Genomic DNA, 8,707 nt, shown 5'->3' with positions numbered 1-8,707 from the left:
AGTCATTAAATAAAAATTCAGTACAGAAATAAATGTAAAGTTACAAATTATGATACATTCATGAAAGGGAAAACGTCAGGAAGTGTGAAGAGACATAATTTTCATCAGTGGGTCAGGAAAGTCCCGTCTGTAGAGGTGGCAATTATGTTGTGAGCCAGGAAAGGAGCAGAGGGGCAAAACAGATAGTAGGAACAGCCTTTGCAAAGGTCCTGAGGCTGGAAAGCAACTGGCCAACAAGTGTAGCAAGCGGGGAAGGAGAAGGTCAGAGAGCAAGGAAGGGACATATTATGTAGGCCTTGTAAGCATGGCAAACGCTTTGAATTTAGTGCAATTGGAAGCTATGAAGGGATTTTAAACAGGGAAGACATGTGACCTGACTAGCATTAAAAAACACTCTACTAATCATGGAAAATGGATCGGATGAGGATGGGAAACTATTGTTGAAGTCCCTCTAAGAGTTGATTAATCAAGTCCAGGAAAACCTAAGTCCTAGTCCTTGACTCAAAGTCTCCTTTAAGAAACCATTATTTGTGGGTGGTTCAGTCAGTTAAGCGTCTGCCTTCAGCTCAGGTCATGATCCCAGGGTCTTGGGATTGAATCCTGCATCAGGCTCCTTGCTCAGTCAGTGAGGAGCCTGCTGCTCCCCCTGCTTGTGCTCTCTCTCCCTTTCTGACAAGTAAATAAATAAAATCTTTTTTTTTTTTAAAGAAACTTTTATTTGTGATTTACAGTCTCAAAATATATATATAATTTTATTAAACAGAATTGTACGTTTTTCAAATTGCTTATCAACTAAAATGACCTAATGTCCTAAGGGGTTGCTTCAGGGCAATGCAACATTTAGCTGGCTTCCTTGGCCACCTTTTTCGACTTCCCAGGTTTTCCAAGAACAGTGGTTGAGGAGGGCAGGCATCATTGAGAAATACATCTATAGGTCATTTGCATCTGATTCTCCTACTCAGCCTCAACTACATTACACAGCAGCAGCAACAAATGTCAGGGGCAGGAAGTACACAACAAGAAGGATTAACCACAATTTTTTTTCATCCAAACTTACAAACACACTATCACACACACATACGGTTGGTTTGAAGTGGAGTGAGGGGAGGTAGCCAGCCTTCTTGCATTTTTAACCAATAGGATCTCATGTCAGCCATCAAAACAACAGCTTTTCAGTCAGTTGACCTTTCGTGATGGAGGGTTTTGTGGGGAGAGGAGAGAGAAAGGAAGGAGAAAATTTAGGCTGTACATCACTTGTCATTCTAACAGTTGAACACTGAATCAGTCTTATGTTACAGACACATTAATTTGATTAAGATACAATCCATGGGTCATTCAGGCATATAAAGGACTCCTGCCTAATCACAAAATTAACAGTGAAATAGGATCAATCATTACCAAACTGGAGGTTATTCTGGGACTTGTGGGCTGCCCCCCCAATTCATTTTCTCTATCTAATGTCATTTTTGACACTTAGAAGGAAAAATCCAGGCTAAGGCAACAGTATGCGGCACACCAGCAGTCAGCCCTCAAGACATTAGTTAAGGGAGCTAACTCTCATTCGAAACAGGAACTGCTGATAGACCCATCTCCCAAAGGGTTCCAAGAGTCCCTCCAAAGTGTTTGTAACCATCTGAAATGCACAGGCACTGCAGGAAGTTATCCGTAGCCGCAAGAAATTCACTTTGAAATCTGAAGGCTGAGATCCTGGTTTCCATTTTTACTACATTACTCCTTGCCTGTCACCTTGTTTCTTTCTAGGAGCAGGCTGATGTTCAGGCTCCGAGCAACTTCCGGTCAAATATCTACCAAATATCCACTATGTTCCAAGCACTGTGATGACAATGTAAAAACGAAGACTTGATCCTGCTTCTGAACAAGATTTCCCTCTAGTTGGTCACTGGGTCCTGTCCCCTCTGTGACTCCAGGGGACACACCTGGCTATGGGGTACTGCCCACTGACATGCTGTAGTGGAGTCATGCAAAGCACCATGGGACAGATAGAAAAGGAAATTAATCAGAGAACACGTGGCCTTAAAAGGAATTAGGAAGAGTTGGTCATTTGGAGAAGGAGAAGGGAGGGCATTCCCAGCAGAGGCGACAGGATGAATCAAGGCAGGGAAGCTTGTGTGCACATGAGGTATGTGGTCATTACTGTGCTATATAGCAAAGCCACATCCAGGTGTTTTTCCCTTCTTGGGAGAAAGCATTAGTGACCAAACATCTACTCCAAATCTGGTAGAATTAAGCCCTTATCCCATGCAATACAGAGGAAAGAATTCTGGATTGGAACTCAGGAGACCCATTGTTCCTGCATCTAACACACTACGTGACCTTGAGCTGGGCGTTTCATCTGTCTGTGCCTGGGTTTGGCATCTGCAAAATGGGAACAGAGATCCCTTTCACGGGGTCCTTTCAAGGGTTAAGTGGGAAAATATATGTGAAAGGTTAACTCCCAAGTGTCAAATCCTTTTTTGATAAGAGAGTAAATCATAGGTAGCAAACTGAAGAAGGTATTACTACTATTTCCCGTGGGCACTGTCATGACATATTCAGGCACTAGCAAGCCATCCGGTGGCTGAAGTGTAGGGAGCATGGCTAAGGCTAGCCTGGAGAGACTCTTGAATGTGTGTGGATTTTGTATTTCATTCAATTTAGAAACAGGTTTATCCATTATTATTTTCACTTACCAGATAATTAAAACTGGCTCTCAAAGAACATTCAAAATGGAAAAATAGAACCAATCATCTAAACTACTTATTCTGTGCCCTTGCAAATGACCCTATCACTTAAACCAACAGGTTGACTATCTGAGAATTTCTGAAGGCCATTCACTGGTCAGATGAAAAATAGGTATGATTTGATTCAGCAAATAGGAGTCTGAAATAGCCTCCAAGTTCCCTGTCAGCCCTAATGCTTCTTAACTATTCTGTACATGGTGCTGCAGCCGGACCCCAGTACATAGACCATTTCCGAGTTCCGAGATGCCAGGGTCTGGGCAATCCCGCATGTGGCTCAAGGAGACTGGTGTTTATGTTACGGCAGGGACATTTCTAGAAGAACTTTCTGCTGGAACCCCGGGCAATTTGGAGCAAACCAAAGAGAGAGAGAAGCAAATTTGTCAGCCCGTGGAAGCAAAGATTTAGCAGTGTGTGACACCAAAGATTACAAGATGATGGAAAAAAAAAGAAAATTCTGAAACCGTCCATTCCACTCCTGCACTCTTCTTGTGAGAGGCTGAAAACGTTTTACAGACATGGATGTCCATTTTTATCAACGGCGAGTTACTTTATCCTTCCAGAACTGCAAAGCTTCCTCTTCCCTCATTTTTAAGAGAGGTCGACCATATCGAGTGCGAAGACCTTTGAAAGGATCACCATGTCTGTGGTGATCATTGCTTAGAGCCAAAGCCAGAGCAGATCTTGACATCTGTCCCATTCATCCCAGGTGGCAACCACATCCCTCTGTTCTCCTGCTACTACAAGGGAAAGAAGAGACGGACGTGAAGGTGTCAGCTCTGCCGGGTGTCCTTGAGCAGATTGATTTACATTTCTGTCTCTGGATCTCTTTTCATCACAATCCTCGGAAGGTAGACATGACCTCTAATATTCCTTCCATTTCAGATACTTCACAAAACTAGGACTCTTCCAACTGTGCCCTATTAGCAGGACCAAGAGTTACGAAGAAGATCATAGCTGGCACCTCTGCTTCCTCACTTCTAAAATGAGGGTAATAACACCTACTACGCAAGGTGGCTAGAAAGATTAGATATAATACATGCAAAGCCGCTAACACAGTTCCTGGCACCCCGCAGGCATCCCATATGTGGAAGTTTTTAAATCAAAACCTAAAGATTTCCGGGATAAGCCTCCGCCAGCCTGACCTCTGTCTTAGTGGTCCCAGGCATCTTGGTGGTTTAAGCACACGGCCCCTGACATATTGCTGGGAACTTGGAGTCCCAGGTCCAAACATCAGAACAGTGTTTTAGGCTCTTCTATTTCATCCAGAGGCCACATGGAAAGCCTGCAAAATTTTCTGTTTCCTTTGGCTGGAACCTTGTGGCTGTGACTGCAAGCTAGCTCCAAGTGTCCGAAAGAGAGGGTTTTCCAAAGGTCAGCCATTTGCTCCAAGGTGCTGGAGCCTGCAAACGCTTTCTCCATCCCTTGCAATTGAGGGGGGTGCGAGGGGACTGAGAGCCTGAAGCAGGCTTGTCCAGGATGTCCTTCTGTGTCTGCTTTGCCAAGCTGCCGTCTCCCAGGGCATTAAGCACTCAAGAAGGGTTAAGTCTTCATCACAACAGTGATGTCGTCGTAGATACTGTGCAAGCTAGAAGCCGTGGAAGTATGTCTCACTTGCTCCGAGTCCCCACCCCCTGCAGAACCTGAAAAAAAAAAAATCAGAAAATTCCACTTGCTTTTCCCTATTTAATGAGGTCGAACATTCTTAAGGAATGAAAAGCACAGCTCCAGCCTAGCTTTTAATTAGCTTCAGGAGCCCTTGTTTCAAACTAGCCTCGTTCCCAAAGCTATTCTCTCTCTGCTCTGAATGAGATGGAAATTCAATTGCATCCGCCTTGTCAAGTCATAATAAGATGCTCCCCCCCGCCAAGGTCACATGGGGAAAGACACTCAGGAGCCAGATAGATGCTGCACTCTTTGACCCCAGCAGAACACCAGAACCTGAAAAGGGCGCTTAAAAGAACGCTCGTTGAGACCAAACTTGGTGTTGTTTTCGTAACCCCACGATGTGAACTTGGGCCAGTTTTTCCACATGTCCCCGGGGGGAAAAACATGGACTTTAGAGCCAAACAGACCCAGGATCAAATCCTCCCTTCTCGTCCAGGTGCCTGTGCCAGGTAACTCAGCGCTCGCAGCTTCTGGCCCCCTCCTTTGTGACACAGACATCGCTGCTTGCCTTGTGGGCTGACCAGAGGCAGCAAATGAACTATTGTGAGTGAAGCACAACGCCCTGGATGTCACTGGCTCTCAAACACTGCTCTTCCTCTTTCCTCTCATCTGCACAACAGGGTTCATTGCCCCCACTTTGCCTGTTCCACTGGGTTGGAGCAATGACCCAAAGGGAGTATATGTAAGAGGATAGGAGCCTGGGTTTTGTACTCAGAAGTCAGGGCTCAAAACCCCAGTACTGCTTCCTCCTACCCGTGCAACCCTGGGCAAGTTCCGGAGCCTCACTGTCCGTTCTTACGGCAAGTGGGGACATCAGTAGCTCCTCCATAGGATCACTGTAAGACCTCAATGAGTGTCCAAAAAGCCCTTGCCGAGTGCCTGGCACGTGATGAGCACGCAATAAATATTAGCTACCAAATGCCACCACCACAGCTGAGAGTATGTTGTGAAATTTAAAATCCCATCTCAAATCCTTTCTGGAAGGGATGTGCCAATGTTACCGGTGCTTATGTAAATGTAAGTGGTTATTATTTATGTAGGAGAACATTACTGAGTCTTATTCAGGAAGAGGGAGAGAACAATGCAGAGAAAGGAAAAATTTATGACGGTCTTCAAAGGGGAAAGAGAAGAAAATCACTTCTCACCCAGCACCGTGGTAGCGGCCCCATATATTAGCTCAGAGTTGCCTGTCTGCAGAAGTTACATCAACGGAGTCTTCTCTGAAGAAAGAGAAAAGGGAGAGGAAAGGAATGGAAACCAAAGGGGAAGAAAACCTCAATCCATTTCCTCTAAAATTCGCCTGAAGGCTGTATTTTTTCAGCAGAATCTTGCTAAACACCCACCCCAGGGGAGATGCCGCACCCCAAAGCCCAGCTCAGCCCTCAGGGACTCTGCAGTCTAATGAGAACCTTACAACAAGTACATAAATAACTAATTAAAGGTAGAAAGTGAAGTGACATGAATCATTATCATCATCATTAGAAGTCATTTTTATGGGATTCCCTGTACTTGGTATACCATCCTTTTTTCCAAAGAGAATTTGGGGCGATTTATGACACAAAAGAAGACGTACACTGAGCGATACACAAAACTAGAACAAGAAATTTTGGATTAAAGCAAGAAGAAATGGCCAGGCTAATGTAATTGTCGGATTAGGCATCAGACTCAGCTTCGGCTCTGAGCTTCCTGCAAGTCAGGGCAAAATGGGAAACTCCATCTTATAGTTTATTATTTCTTCAATGCAGCCACTCTCTTAAGCAATACACAGAAACCTATGCAAGGCCTAATTCAATAATCTTGTACTTATATTCAGTTGGTGAATGCCAAAGGCATGCATGTCTGTGGAATTTTGAGACTTTCATTAAGCCACTAATCATTACCAACATTTAAGACTATGATTTGGAGTATGAATTACTATTTTTCTGTTGTTGTTTTTCATTTCTGTTGGGACCATTTCTTGGTTAGCAACTATGCTGAATGCAAGCTATTTCACCTCATTGGGTTATAAGGAATATATATATATATATATATATATATATATATACTTTAAAACATGTATCATGATGCTAGACCTGCCAATTTTATTTTCAATGAGATTTCGCTATGCCAGAGGGCTTTGATGAGTCACAGGCCTCTCTTGGCTTAATTGCTGCCCACTTAGACAGTCATGCCCACTTAGATAGGTGGGAGTGAGTAGAATGTAGCCCATTGTACAGAAAAACCAAAGATACTTGCTTGCAAGGGTACCTACTTCTGAGAATTACCATGAATTTTGCATGCCACTGACTAAGAAAGGAAGGAAGGAAGTGACATCTTGAAGGCCCCCGGTTTGGGCGGACTGCGGTGAAGCCGACCAGCTGTTATTCTTCTTCTGGCTGGTTTCTGGCCTGTTGTGATGTCTTTGATTCACCTAGGAGAACTTGAGCTTTATTAACTGTTTTAAAAGACCCTGTTTTGCCTTCTTTTCTAATGCAATGTATAGAAGTCTCATGAGTTTGATTAATGAGGAAGAATTTTTTTTTTTAAATAAGAAACAAAAATACAAGACAAGCAACAAAGAAGGGGAAGAGGTGCTACACTGAGAGAAATAAAAAAAACATTGCCAAGAGGAGGAGAGAGACAAAGGCGGTCAGGAGGCCACGGAGTCCCGCCACCTCTCGGCTCAGGCCCTGCAGTGCCCTGACAGGGGAGGGGGTGCCCAGCCCTTGACCATCGAGAGAGAGCCCTGCTCAGGGATGGGGCTGGACAGAGACGCTGGTCACACGTGCCGGCCAATGCCGCACACATCTGTTTGATTTGGCACTGCTCACCGACCAGCTGCTGGTACAGAATCAGAAAGGGCAGGTGGGGGCGCTGGGGAAGGGGCAGGAAGGGGAGAGGGGATTATGCACAGTTGTTCCAAAAAGGAGAAAGGGGGAGGGAGGTCGGGAGGAATGAGGCTGAGAGGGGCCCGGGCGGGGGCAGGCAGGGGCAGGAAGCCCACAGCTGTGTGGTGGGCACTGCTGCTAATCGCCCTCCGCAGCAGGTGAACTTCCTGAGTCAGAGTCCACAGGCACCAGCCATGTGGCTTCAGTAGAAATTCAGGCAATGGGCCAGGTTTGGGCAAAGTGTCAGGAAATGCTTTATCACTCTCCCCTTTGACCCATCTACGATCTCACTAATGGTGAGCCTTCCCAGACTTCCAAACCAGCCATCATGTTGTCCCTCTTTTGCCTACAAGATGAAACCTTCTGTTGCCCGCCTCGAGCATTTTGTTTTGCTTTTTTTTTTTCTAAGCTCACAAAGACTTACTTTCTCTAAGCTGTTAAGATCCTCCCAACAATCCTGAGAGAAAGCTGGAAAGAATAAGCCTTCCCATTTAACAGAGGCCCTAGGAAGTGTAAACAATATTCCTGAAGTCACCTGGCTCAGCCAATGGAAGAACAATTTAGGCAAATGCTGATGCTTCCACCTCAGCACCCCTTCTCTGCCAAAATTTGCTCTGGTCCAGAGTTTCAACCATGTGCCAGGAGGCTGAGTTGGTGAGTGGTGAGTGTACTCACCAGGGGAGAGCTGTATGATTATGTAACCTCAGTGCGAAATCTTCCACAAGCCTAAGTTCTTTGTTCTCCGTTTACTTGACACTATGTGCCAGAAACCATGCTGGTTCTCAAGAAGCTCACCATCTGGGCCCTCCCTTTCTGGGTCTCAAACCAATGTCCAGTACCTGAAGGGAATCCGTTCCGGGAACTTCCGCAGGTTTGAAAAACCTCACACATTCATCACCTTTGTTTCTGAAGAAGTTCTTTCCTACTGTTGGCATCATATGGGACACAAGGAGCAAGACATCACATTGCAGCTGAGATTGATTACTGGGTCTGTTCACTGGAAGAGCAAGATCTGTTTACTCTTAGGACACTCTCAGCACCCGGAGATCAAAATAGCTAGAGATAGAATTACCAATATTCAATCTGAAGGATGTAAAAGAAAGACCATTTCACAGGGTTTGCCCTCATAATATAGGTTCTGGCTCTGAAGAATGACCAAGGGTCAGATCCCCCCCCCTTTCCACTTATTAGCAGGGTGAAATGAAATCACCCATGGAATGGCACGGATTTGGGCTACCAGTACCCAAGAGTGAAGAGGGAGGCTTGTCTCTCAGAGACGGGACATCCATAATGACAGCAGCCTACCTCTGTCTCCCACAGGGTTTCTTTATATTTTACCCTCATTTCCTACCTCGTGCCACTGCAGTTTAACACACAAATCCTAGGGCTAAGAGATACAAGTAAACTCTCCTACTCAGGAAAGGAGCATCAGAA

The 8,707-nt window shown here is 45.1% G+C and overlaps 1 long non-coding RNA gene across 1 annotated transcript; it reads right to left on the bottom strand.

Annotated features, from left to right (window-relative positions):
• Window positions 1-3,047: 3,047 nt before the first annotated feature.
• Window positions 3,048-8,263, bottom strand: LOC141374744 (uncharacterized). The gene is made up of 3 exons (XR_012381872.1): window positions 8,113-8,263; window positions 6,658-6,816; window positions 3,048-4,381 (listed from the first exon to the last, which is right to left on the bottom strand). It is a non-coding gene; the product is annotated as an uncharacterized lncRNA (long non-coding RNA).
• Window positions 8,264-8,707: the final 444 nt, after the last annotated feature.

Source organism: Callorhinus ursinus, unplaced genomic scaffold, assembly GCF_003265705.2.
Source record: "Callorhinus ursinus isolate GAN/ISIS: 27379988/994484 unplaced genomic scaffold, GSC_fseal_2.0 scaffold1, whole genome shotgun sequence".
Taxonomy (NCBI): domain Eukaryota; kingdom Metazoa; phylum Chordata; class Mammalia; order Carnivora; family Otariidae; genus Callorhinus; species Callorhinus ursinus.
Note: the sequence above shows the minus strand (reverse complement) of the source record. Positions and strands in the feature narration are given on the sequence as shown.